This window comes from Rhagoletis pomonella, unplaced genomic scaffold (genome assembly GCF_013731165.1).
Source record: "Rhagoletis pomonella isolate Grant_MI unplaced genomic scaffold, Rhpom_1.0 Rhpom_scaffold_00003, whole genome shotgun sequence".
In the NCBI taxonomy this organism is placed as follows: Eukaryota; Metazoa; Arthropoda; class Insecta; order Diptera; family Tephritidae; genus Rhagoletis; species Rhagoletis pomonella.
Window position 1 is genome coordinate 82,559,700 of NW_023458557.1, and position 13,282 is coordinate 82,572,981.

Below are 13,282 nucleotides of genomic sequence, written 5' to 3' on the forward strand. Positions count from 1 at the left end.
AATAGTGCTGGTGACGTTTATATGAACATATTTAGTAAATTTTATTTATTTCGGAAAATCTTATTTATTCTATTTTTCTTTCCACTATTCTACTTACAAATTTGAACCAAATCAACAATGACTTCATTGAGTTATAGCCAAAATTTGTAAGATATTGCCCACTAATGTAAGCAATCAAAGATTTCACTCACATTCTTATTCTCTTCAGCGCTCGTACTCACTCTCTGGCATGCCTTAGTTACCTGTAATTTTCTATTGTTTGTGAACGTTGACAGATGTGTTATACCTATTGTGCTTGAAAAGAATGAGAACTGCTGTCTTGAGCAGTGTTGCCGGAAGTAGGATTTATCTTCAAAATGAAGATATTTTCCTTAAATAATCAGAAAAATCTTCACATGAAGATACATAATTACAACAAAATAAAACTCCATACAAAAAATTTTCACAGCGAAGGTATCTGGCAGCACTTGAAGATTTATTTTTTGGGATAGTTGGGAAAAAATTTTTGTTTTTGTCATCGATTTACCTTGCAGGACAGGTATGTAGATATTAATATTGATTTTTATGAATATGTTTTTGACTTGATTTTGGCTGAAAAAATTCGCGCTCAAACTCGTCGTTGTGCAGCTCAAACTCAGCGTTATGAATTTCCATAAGGTAAAAATTAAGAAGCGATATTTGTTAAAATAAAAAGGTAAGCAATTTTGGTTTCTAAGTTTAAATTAAAAAATTAAATTTTCTATAACTAACTTTATAGAAACATCATCATCATCATCTGATAGCGCGGATAAATGCACAGATCCGGATTGAGTTGTTTCTAAAATAAATTTGAACAAAACAAAAATTGTTAATAAGCTGTAAACCACCACCTTAAGTGGCAATCTTTATACAAAGAATTATTCAAGAAAAGGTTTTTTTTTTTAATAAAATGTGTTATGGTTTTGTAAAACAAATAAAATTTTAATAAAAAAATGTAACTTTTTTTCTATAAAATCTTCAATAAATATATTTCCGGAGCAACCAATTTTCTTTTCAGTTTGAATAACCTTTTTATGGTATTTAAAGTTTTATTATCACTTTGAAGATTTTTAACAAAATTTTTCTGGCAACACTGGTCTTCAGCCATACAAATAGATCATACATGTGTGTGGATAACTGCAAAAATCAAGAAGCAAAACATACATAGATAAACACGCACACGAGCAGAAATGCTATCAATGCGTAAGTGAGCACACATCCAGACATATTTTGTATACATACATACATACATGCATCCATATAAAACGCAGTAGATTAGTGAGTTACAAATGAGCGTAGGTATGAACTGCAACAATAATTAAGCAAATAAGAAAAATATGAGAAGTGTAGAGAGCGCTGCACAGTGTCGCGGTGCCACATAAGCTGCGATCAAAAGTAGTGATAATTCTCGGTTTAGGATAAATTTTCCCACAATTATAATCTATACATAATATTTTAAAAATTGTTGATTTGGCTCCTGTTGTTTGTTGTTTGTTAGAGCAACAGAAGCCAAATCAACAATTTTTAGAATTTTTGACTGTTTGTCTGTTTTAGTTTGTACGCGCATCACTCGAAAAATAATGCATGGAATCGAATGCAGTGTTCACGGATGCATTCCTAAAGGTCTAACTTAAAATATAGGAAAAATAATAATTAGAGTGTTGTCACCTGTTTAAAAATTGCAGTTTAAGTAAACTGATAAGATAAAGTAAAGAAAAAAGTAGAGAACGCTTCATAAATCGAAAATTTGTTTAAAAATCTGATTTTATAAAGCTCTTTTAATATATATTTTTTTATAGCCGAGGCCATAAAAGAGTTTTGGGAGGGAGTAACAACAAAAAAAAATACTTTTTAGTAATATAGAGACATATTCTTCTGCTAAGAAACGGGTAAACTTCCGAATCAGCAATCACTATACTTGACACTCTGGCTAAAATCCTCGAGCACATTTGCTGGGCCAGCTAGAGTAGTCTCTCCATCGTCCAAATGGACTTTCGAACAACCATTTACGTTTGCGCCAAGCGAGGTCCCCGACAGACCTCATCCAAACTGTGGCAAAGATATAAAAAAAAAAAATTGTGTGTGCACGGACTTCACCACTTTGTTGGTAGATCTGCCAACAATTTCACCAACAAATATACCAATATTTTCCGGAAAGAAGGTAACGAGATTTAAATGAACATATGTACATACATACTTTTTCATCGAACACACCTTAAATAAAAATGAAAAGTTAACTCTGACCTTAACCAATTTTGAAGTGAAATTGCTGTTCTTTATGTAAATATTTTTCGTTTGCAATACGTTTGTATGGGAGACAGCCAAACTGATGGGTCGCAAGCTTCAAGCATTTCAAATCTATATAAAGAAAAAATAATTTTAGGGTAGAGTAATTGTTTGAGCCTGCGCTTAAATTAATATGGGGCCCGAATAACGGCATCACTGATGGAATCAAATTCGATTCGAAATATCTTTATGAGATTACGGCATTTGGTAGTGAGTTCGCTTTTACAGTTTAAATTATATTGTAGAGAAAACAGCTGTCATTGCATTTCATTCGATTCGAATTGAGTTTCAGTCGTCCGACGATTCCGTGATTCGTGACAAATTTATGTATAGGCCCTCTGTGGCAAAAATCCAGCTTCTCTGGTAATACCAACTTATATGAATTCGTCTTGATTGGTCCTATACGAGTAGAAACTATCTATTAATGCTTCTTTAAAAAAATTACCAACTTCTACATTTTTGGTAATTTGTAAAATCTACCACTATTCAATTTCTCAAAGTCCATGCGCTGAAGAGAACAACAATTTTTTTTACGTTTCCTAAAAGAATTTGTTTCCTAATTTTCGCCGTTTCGCAAACACTGTGCCCCACGCGCACCGGTGCCACATTATCGCTATTCGAACTGTAAGCTGAGCGCGCTGCTATGGCCATTTCTTTACAACACTTAAGTAACAGCTGTCCGCGAAGCCGCAAACAGTGTTGCCACATTATTTTTTCTCTTTTTTTTTTACCAAAATCACCAGAAAAAGTTACCAAATTCAAGAAAAATCTACCAAACTTATTTTATGTGCAGAACTGTGCATACATACATATATCTGGCCGAAGATACAAATTTGCCGATTGCGCGTCGTTTTAAAAACATGGTACAGTCTTATGGCTCATAATGTTATATTTTGCATTTGGATATATCTACATAAATCTCCATTCATCATTTAGCCACTGAGATGATCCGTATTGGTGGCATTGGACATTTTTATGAAGCTACTCGGAGAGCCATATTTATGCGAATAAACCGTGAACTTTGGAGCACTTTAAAATCAACATTTGTCAAGAAGAGACCGAAAATATCTTACAATTTAAAGCTTGAGGGCAGCCCTAAATGCGTTCAACTCACACATAGACAAAGTGAAGTCCCCTACTGAATGCCGTAGCTTTTTGAACGAGTACATAGACATTTCCATAGAATTCTACTGATTTGGTTGCCAGGCATTAGCGCACACAAGGGCTAATAACCTCAAATGCAAACTGTATCTTAAAGCTAAGAATCCAGCTCTCAAGGAAATTATAAGAAATATTTATTATAATTTCTGTTGCTTGAAAAAGCGCTTTGCTTTTGCTGTGAATATTCATGAGGAAATGAATATACGAGCATTTTTTTCTTGAGAGCTGCAAACTGATTTAAGAAATTTTGGTAGAAAAAAATTTCTTTTCCGTTTCTAGTCCGTTGTTTTATATGAATTTTTCGTTTTTCTTGAGAGTTCAGTTAATTTTTTCGGTATTCGAAATATTAAAAAAAAATAGAAATCGTGAAAAATCACCATCTCTATCGAAAGCCAGAAACCAGAACTCGAAAAAAGGAACATAAAAGTGCAAAAATTCATGGAATCAATACATTTATTTTTACTGAGTCTTTTTCAATATTTTTTATTAGGTACTTTTGAAAGTTGAGCGCATCTTGGTTTTATAGAACTTTTTATTAAACAAGTAGTTTTTAAGGAAAGAACACAACCGACTTCAATTCTTATATTCAAATTTAGGGGTACCGTTAATTTCTTCATGATCCAATCATCTCTAAACCAAATTACGGGACGAACCTTGAGGTACCATCTATCTACAAAAAAATAATTATTGAAATCGGTTCACGTGGTCCAAAGTTACGTATTCCGGCGAATTGATAACCTCCCATTTTTTTAAAGTCGGTTAAAAGTGTTTTAGTTCTGTTAATCTTATGTAAATACAGTGCAGTTTATGAATTTTAAAACGTTTATTTATTTATTACATACTGTACATAAAACTTGCATAAATATATTTTAAAGAGCGTATCATCTGAAGAAAATTTTCAGTATTTTCCGGTGATATATCTTCAGAAATATAAAACCCCCCCTAAAATATATTCCTGGGTGCGCCCCTGTTGCCAGGGTACACCAGAATATTGATGGCAATTGCAAAGCTGACGAACCACAACCACTCACAACCTTCCTTTAAAGGACACGGTAGATATAACAATAGCCACATCAAAGCAGTTTGTTAGAGATCACACAATTCTAGTCACCAAGTAACGCTAGAACAACTTTTCGCCTTGTTAAACTTTCAGGATTATCTGGTATTTCTATAAAAGGAAACGCTTACTTACGCCTTTTCCTAATGTAGAATCAGAACCTGTATTGGCGTATCTGACACGTAGGACCGAATCGGAAAAGTTACCAAATTGAATAATAAATTTACAAATTACCAAATTTGATAAAAAATGAAAAAAAAATTATACATTTTGGTTAAAAATTACCAAAGCGGCAACGCTCGCACGCACACAAACGCACGAATTGGCAGACACAAACACATGCCTACGTATACTTTTGAGCGCTCAGATACTCAGTTAAACAAATGTTAAGGAAAAAGATAAAGAAAAAAAAAAATTAACTCAACCACCAACACCAACACCATTAAATGCCAAACGCCAGCTTAACAGCCCAGTCAGCCAGCTAGCTAGTGAGCGTGGAGATAGTCAGCCACCGTTTGCCAGTACAGTAGAGTAATTTGAGCTGCTGGAACGTATGTACGTGAAGCGCGCTTGCAACGGGTCTACGGGGCAGGTTACTTGCTATACGATTTTTTTTTTTTTGTACTTTTGGGGTCCAACTCGTTAAACATATTCGATTTGTAGTCGTCGCGAAGGTAATAACGGTAGAACCCCGATTGAAAAAGGGATGCTGAAGAATTTTCGTAGACGGAACTAACGAAAAAGTTCCGTGGCGCCATCGAGTGTAGGGAAAAAAAAAATCGTGAAAATCGCGAACTGTGCGTTTTCTTTTTGTTTTAAATTTAACGGTCGTAGAGGCATTCAAATTAGTTGAAAAATTCAATAGTGCCAATTTACTGAGTGAAACTTGGAAAAAGAGCAGAATTTTTAATAAAAATGAAACCGAATAAAACTAACAAGAATAGAAGTAATTCCACGAAATAAAGCAAAACTGGTTGTTACACTGAAATGCTGACACAGCGCTTACGGACTTTGTGAATGTTCAATAAGAAACCAATACCAATACCAATACCAATGCATCAACAACAAAAAACACACAAAGAAAACGCTACAACAACAACAACAACAACAACAACACAACACAGAGCCAACAACAGACGTATCGTTACGAAAACCGGACTTGAAACGACTGAAATTCCAATGTTGACAGAAACAAACTTAAAAAAAAAAACTTAAATGAATAAATAAAAAACGAAATAGTAAAAGAAAAAGTATGCGACAAATACAAAATAAATAAATCGACTAAGTAAAAACAAAAACAAAATGTGATGTATTCAAATTAAAGCAACAGAATAAACGATCAAAAGCTTAACCACCACAAATCAATACTACAGCAATTTTAAGCCGACAAAACAGACAAAAAAAGTAAATAAAAAATAAATAAAAATCAAAAAGTTGCTAAAACCCCCAAAGCCCAACAACAACAATAGCTTAATAGTTTTAAGTGCAGCTACACCTAGAAAATCAACACAACACACACAAAAAAAGTGGAAGGCCAAAAAATTCTACACAATTAGATTTACAAATTTCAAAAGAAAACAAAAAAACAGCTGAAAATCGCAAACAAAGCAGTAAAAAAATAAGATTACTATTGAGAAAAACTCCAGCGGCCAAATCTGTCAACCCTTAACAACTGGATACAAAACACACAAGCATACACCTACTCCAGGAAATGGTAAATTGTTTTAAGTAAAAAAAAAACTTTTAATAAAAATAAAAATAGAAATAGTATTAAAACCAAATAATGTTTCACACAACTAAATAATGAAACTCTGCACGAAGCATGCCTGCAGCAGCAAACGATTCCAACAGCAAACAAAAAAAAAAAAGTTAGCCATCATTTGCAAATCACAACCAGCAGAACTTACGGTTGGCATACAAAAATGTTTAAAAGTCCGTAGCTCTTAGCACGTCGCGTATTTGCTTTATTTGAAAAACTAGTTTTTGTTGGCTGACGTCTAACAACGCGCCGACGATTTAATGCATTAGTGCATTGCTCTGTGCGCTGCATGTCGTGACGCGACGGCCGGTTCAGCTGTTTTGAGACTTCGAGAGTTGCTGCTGTTTCAGAGCTGCAGTCTGCATTCTATGCTGCTTCTTGCAGAGATTCATTTGTGTGTGGTTTTATAGAATGTTTGCTTCGTTGAGACAACACTGACACAAAACAGCAAAAGAGGTTAAGAGAGAAAAAAGTTAAAAGAAAACATAACTCAAAATAATAAAAATAGTTTTAATTGAGTAAAATGAATTCTGAACAATGAAGAATATTTAAAGCAAACAACGAAAAAAAAACCTATATGTGATCACAAAAGCATAAAAACCCACAGCAAAAGTAAATTTGTATTCAAATATAAATTTTTCCGTCTTATTAAAATTTTTTCGAAAAAAATTATTTTCGTACATTAGGGGTGTTAATTCTTCTGCCTTTTACGATCCCGGGATTTTGGAGATGTGGTTAACACAATGCCGGGATCACAGGATTAGTCCCGGGATTTAGATATTCATTACTTTTCAACAACTTAAATCGAAAAAATGATTTTATGTTTTTGAGAAGCTCTCCTACCATAAAATAAATAATCGATAAATGGGTTTGAAACGTACTTTTTTATTTTAAGTGGCGTTTTTTTCTCTCTGACGTCAGGATTTATTTTAAAGCACTTTGTAATTTCAATAAAAATATGTATACTAAATGAAAGAGGAAATTTCTTTAGAATTAAGAAAAAAAAAATTAAAATTTTTTGCATCCACGAAGAGGAATAGGTATATAAATAATAGGTGATAAAGTTATAAGGACGAAATTCGAGGATGTTATCCGAGTTTATATAAGTCCTTAACTTATAATTTTTTCAAAAGCAAATATTGCGAAATTTCAAGAATAAAATTTTAAAAGGATATTTTCAATACCTACTAGTCCTTATGCACCAAAAACTTAAATCTGTTTAAATTCTAGAGAATTTCCTCTTTAATTTGATGCCCCTACTTCTTCTCTAAACACACGTCAGGTGAAAAATCAAAAAAAAAGAAGCAATTTTACTATATTTGGCCCATGGTTTCGCGAATATATTGATTTTTATGTGTAAAATTTACTATCATACGGTTTTATATGGATAATGAGCTAGACATTTGTAAAAAAAAATATTAATTATCAAATTAAAAAAGAAATATAGCCAATACTGGTCAAGAAAAAAGAAAGGAATTTATTATTGCCATCAGTGCAACTTACAAATCCCGAGAATACCGGGATTATTTGCCAAGAATCCCGTGATTTTTGGGACCTAAGAAAGGCCGGGATCCAATTATATCGGGATTAACACTCCTAATGTACATACATACAATTGGATAGGTAGATGGATATGTTCTTTATTTGAAAAAATAAGTATATAGTAACACCATGAGGGCTTATAGATAATAGTGACGTCCTTATGAAATAATGAACATACATAAAAAAAAACAAAGAAAAAATTCCGACGAATTGATAACCTTCTCCTTTTTTTGAAGTGGGTAAAAAAAAATATTCCGACGAATTGATAACCTTCTCCTTTTTATGAAGTGGGTAAAAAAAAAATATTCCGACGAATTGATAACCTTCACCTTTTTGTGTAGTCTGTTAAAAATAGGTGAATGTCGCTAGTCGGAATTAAGTAGAGCAAATTATAATAACATATGTACACTATTTACACAAACGTGAATATGTTATGAAAGCTCGTTCATTAAGAGCCGTCGAGAAAGTCTTCGCCGTCCGAAAGGCCCACAACCTTAGCCAGGCCTAAATACGGTTTGCCAAAGAAATGGCAAACTGAACAAGAAATGTAGTCGACTCTCTTAAAGGATCTCGCGGAAAGATTATACTTGTATATGCGCCGAAAACTCGTCATTGAAATAGTTTAGAGATTCGAAGGTCAACTCAGTCAACGGATCGTGGCAACATTATGAGAAAGGACATTCCATTTTTTAATCCAATAACAACCGAGGCTAATGGTTTCATTCGCAAGTACATTCGGAATTCTATAGGACGGGAGGTTTAAGCATCTAGCGATGAAGCGATGCATGTGGGCCCTTAAAGGTGTGCAGAAATAACAGCATCAGCTTTGTTTCTAGGTGAATCATGTAGCTTGGGAGTTGTTCGCTGGGAGAAAAGTTGATTATTTTTTTTTGCAAAAAGAAAAAAACGCAAAAGTTTTTCTATCTTGTCGTATCTTTCAATACCCCAAACTTGTGCACCGCAAAACGTTATCGATCTTGAAGCCGCATCGAATATTTCTAATTTCTTTGATATACAAATTCGCGGGTTATTCATAAATTTTGACCAAGTCGCGTTTATTGCACACTTGGACTTATAATTTAAAAAGACTCCTAGGTACTTATGTATAAGCATTTACGATATCCACAGGCAATGAGTGCCAGACGGGATCCCACTGACTTTCCTAAAATTATGATTTTAGATTTCGCCAAATTGACTTTTTGACCCCATTGCCTTCTATAATCACGCATTGCATCAATCACCTCTTGTGGCACCTCCGGAGTGTCTCACAAATGTATGTACTAGAGAATTTCTCTTAAACCAATTAATAGTAAGTTATTGGTTGCTTAGATTTTAATTTCAATTTTGATGGTAACATTTCCAATAACATTAATGCAGTTCTGCTGATTGAAGAAGTTAAGACGTTTAAAAGTTAAGGCGTTTTCTTTTCTAAAAAAAAAAATGTTGCCGTCCGCTTAGTATTTGTGCGCAGCGAGCGAAGAGGAGGCATAATTTTTCGGTAGAAAATAAAACGCCATTAGGTTGGGTCTAGGGTGCCTTTCAAAGGCTGTAGAGAGAGGTCAATTGCGATATCCAGGAGATGATAGTAGTCCCCTACATGGCCTTAACCATCCCGATTTTTTGACTTGGCGAATCCTTAGTGAAATTATGTCCAAGTTGTAACAGTCCTCGAAAACATGGTTCTCTCCAAAAATCTGAAGTTCATTATCTGAGGGGTGTGAGTGTGGAGCGGAGCTTGAAGATGTCCAGCACGTGCTTTGTGAATGTCCAAGATACTCGAACGTGAGGAATCTTGACAGCATGGCGGTAAAATGGATGGATGGACGGTACGATTTCGGTAGTACCCTCTCCACACATTTGACAGTAACGAACTTGATGAATTTCGCACGGGAAGTTTTTAGAATGCGAAGACGAGTCGACTAGGAAGGTGGTAGTGGTGATGGTCACCTTTCCACAGTAGTATGGTAACTCATCTGGTGTGACCGGAGACTTAATTTTGGTACCACGATGAGCAGTTGCCCTTGGAGCTTGCTCCAATCTGTTTGTGCGGCTTGGCCGGCCCTACGGGGAGTATCGTGGTGGCTGTGGTTTAAATCCAAAGGAGTTTAAAGGATGTTACCTCTTTCTCTACCTTTCAACTCCTAAATCAATCCTTTTACGCGGCTCTGAACCTAGCAGCCATGTGGCCATAAAAACTGTGTACATATTCTGTTTAGGTTGCCGAACGTGCCATAATTAGGAGGGAAGGCGTCTTAAATTCTTCTTGTTCGGGAAACAGCTTAAGAGTTTAAGATTAATGTTTATGTTCTTCACTTAATCTCCAGTTATGCTAAAATAAAAGCGCTTATTGGGTTATCATCAAGCATTTACCTACAACGAAAACATTTTCTAATTCAATGGTCAATAATTGCGTCATCAGCTAAACAATCAATCAATCAACCCCTAGAAAGAATGCAAATTCGTACTCACTAAAACAACTATTTAGCTACATACATACATACTTTAACAAGCCTTTTACCACTTTCATAACTCACTTAACACACTTTTGGCAGCTAAATAAAAGTTGAAATTAATCCTTGAATTTCAAGTTCAATCATTGCAAAACAAAAAAAAAAAAAAACTTATAAAAAATTTAAAACTTTAAACTCTGAAATTACGTCACTAAAAAATATCCTTATCAACGTAGCAGCTCAAGGCAGTACAAACATATGTACATACATATGTATGTAGGTATTTATGAAGATAATAATAATAATAATAATAGTTTGGCGCTTACACATATGTTAGTGTTTGGCCGAGCTTCTCCTCCGACTTGTGGCGTGCGCCTTGATGTTATCACACAAAGCGGAGGGACCTACAGTTTTACGCCGACTCCGAACGGCGATTGTATTTTTATGAGAAGCTATTTTTCATGGCAGAAATACACTCGGAGGTTTGCCATTGCCTGCCGAGGGACGACCGCTGTTAAGAAAAAAACCGTTTTCTATATTTTTTTTTTGGGATGTTGCTTTGACCTGGGCTTGAACCCAGGTGCTGATGTGTGAAAGCGCGCACTGCTTACCACTACACCACAGCGGTCGACAAGAAGATATGAAGATACACACCTCGAAAATTAATGTCAAATTTATTAATGCATAGCCTTAATTGAACTACCTGTGATTTCATTAAATATTTATTGCTCATTATTTACAAGTGCAACTGTGTAATATATGCGTTTGTGAAGTAGCTTGTGCTGTTTTCAATGGGCGCGCGCGCGTTTCATAACCGCATGAAATTACTGTCACTTTTATCCAGGAATCAATTAAAATTTCATAAAATTTTAATGAGCTCGCGAAATTGTAGAATTCATGGCAACCTTAACAGGTATATACATATATGTATGTGAATGCCAAACAAGTGTGAAAAATTGGAAGTGAAGGAAATAAATTGTGATTGATTAAAAAATTTTAAGGTCACTCGAAGTTGAATTTAAAAAGCGAGTATCGAAAGACAGCTGATCGCTTTTTCTGGTAAAGTTTTTGTACTTCTGTTTCTGCTCGAGACTCCTGCTCCTCTTATGCAGAATATGCTCTGACTAGGTTCAGGATTTCAAGAGAACAAACTCTCATGCGCAAGCAGCTCCGCTGGATGTTCTCGAACTCAGCTGACTGCCTATTTACATACTTGTACATACATACATATGTATGTATGTATGTATGTATAACCACCCAGCTGCATTTCAATTGCATAAAGGCCATTTTTCTTATACATTTGTATGTACATACAAACATTTATTTCTGTTTTTCGTTTTCTTTACTATTTTCCTCGCCTCATCGTCCCACTTTTTTGTATGCCCTTCTCAATGCTCTATGCACCTGTGCACCGTAGTTAATTGCACATACTCGTACATGCATACACACCTATGTATGTATCTATGTACATTAGGGTGGTAAAAAAAAAAAGAAAAAGTTAAGTCGGAATTTTAATGCTCTCACCTTAGAGCATAGAATTCTTTAAAATCAGACTTCCAGTATTAATATCCAATTGTTTATTTAACCATGTTTTTATTAATAACCATTTCCTATAGGTCCCCAAAAAACCCAAAAAAAAAAAATTATGAGGTATTATTATTGGAAGTCTCCTAACGAAAAATAGAGTTTTCCGATTGAAATATGTTAATTTTGAAGAATTCTATACGAAAATATGTTTTTTGTTTTCTAATGCAAAATAGATGGAAAAATTTGAGCGCTTTGAGCGATCTCTCACTATTATTTTTTTGTTTTAGTTTCAAAACAAACAAAAAAAACGGGTGCATTTGTTCGGCATAGAACAATCCTAGGGAGTGAGAGCATTAAAATTCGCACTTAACATTTTTCCCCGCATGCATTTTTGGACCACCCTAATGCACATGCATACGTACCTAACTGCCACAACGACTTTTAACACGTGTGCAACCCTGAACATTGTTGTTGTTATGTGCTAATTGCATTTTTTTGTTTTAATTTTAAGTTTCGCTTCGTTTTAAAATTTTTATTTAAATCTTTTTGTTTTATTTTTCCATTTTTGTTGTTGCTTTAGTTTTTTATTTTTATATCCCACTCTGCATTTCTAGTTTTTGTGTGCGCTCATTTTAATGTTGCTCTTTTATTGCTATGAAAGCTGCATTGTGTGAATTGTTGACGAATTTTGCTCCTTTATACAGTTGTTGTTGTTGTTGTTGTTGTTGTTGTTGCTATCGTAGCTGCTTAATTAAAGTGCAATATTTGCAAAGTAATGAAATTTATTTTTGCCTCTCACTGTGTGTATTTATTGACAAATAAAAGTGTACGGGTACGTTCGCTCGACCAAGCTGACCGACCGCCTTCAAAGCTATTGATGAGTGGCAAATGCAATTAAAAAGTTGAACGCTAAACCGTGTTTTTTTTTTTGTTGCTTTCGCTAATGAATACATATGTATACATATGTATGTAGTAGTATAATGGATACTTGATTGCTTGACGCGCCTAGGTGAGGTTTTCTTTCTTGTTTTCTTTGTTGAAAATTTGAAGGGAGTGTGAGGTTGTTAATGGTATTTGATTGACTTTTTCTTCGATTTGTCTGACTTATTTCATAAGCTAGTTACTTTTGGTATTCTTCCTCTTCTTCGTCTTCTTATTTGGCACTACAACCGTTCGTCGGTTTGTGGGGTAATAGTGGGTAATAGTTCGAGGCTTATTGGTCCTTTCATTGGTCATTGTTTTTTCGTGGAGAGTCCTAACACCTTCGCAGAACCTAACTATTGCTGGGGCACTTTTTTTATTAACACGTAGTAACTTTATATATAACACTGTTCTTACAAATATCTATGTATATTAAGTGGACGTAGACCGACTACTTCCGATTTCCGAACCCGAAGAGATTACTTTGCAATATGGGATTTCGGTCTAATGAAAAGCTTATCACTGAAACAAATGTCTATTTAGGAGCTTGAGGAAAGCTCC

At 34.6% G+C, this 13,282-nt stretch overlaps 2 protein-coding genes across 2 annotated transcripts in view; both read left to right on the forward strand.

Moving 5' to 3' along the window:
• Positions 1-13,282, forward strand: part of LOC118736397 (formin-E-like) — a 375,057-nt gene that overhangs the window by 61,673 nt on the left and 300,102 nt on the right. The gene's annotated exons all lie outside the window — the stretch shown is intronic.
• Positions 5,020-13,282, forward strand: part of LOC118735685 (protein numb) — a 143,294-nt gene continuing 135,031 nt past the window's right edge. Inside the window, exon 1 of the mRNA XM_036465599.1 lies at positions 5,020-6,236. The gene's annotated coding sequence lies outside the window, so the exon portion shown is untranslated. The remainder of the gene's footprint in view (positions 6,237-13,282) is intronic.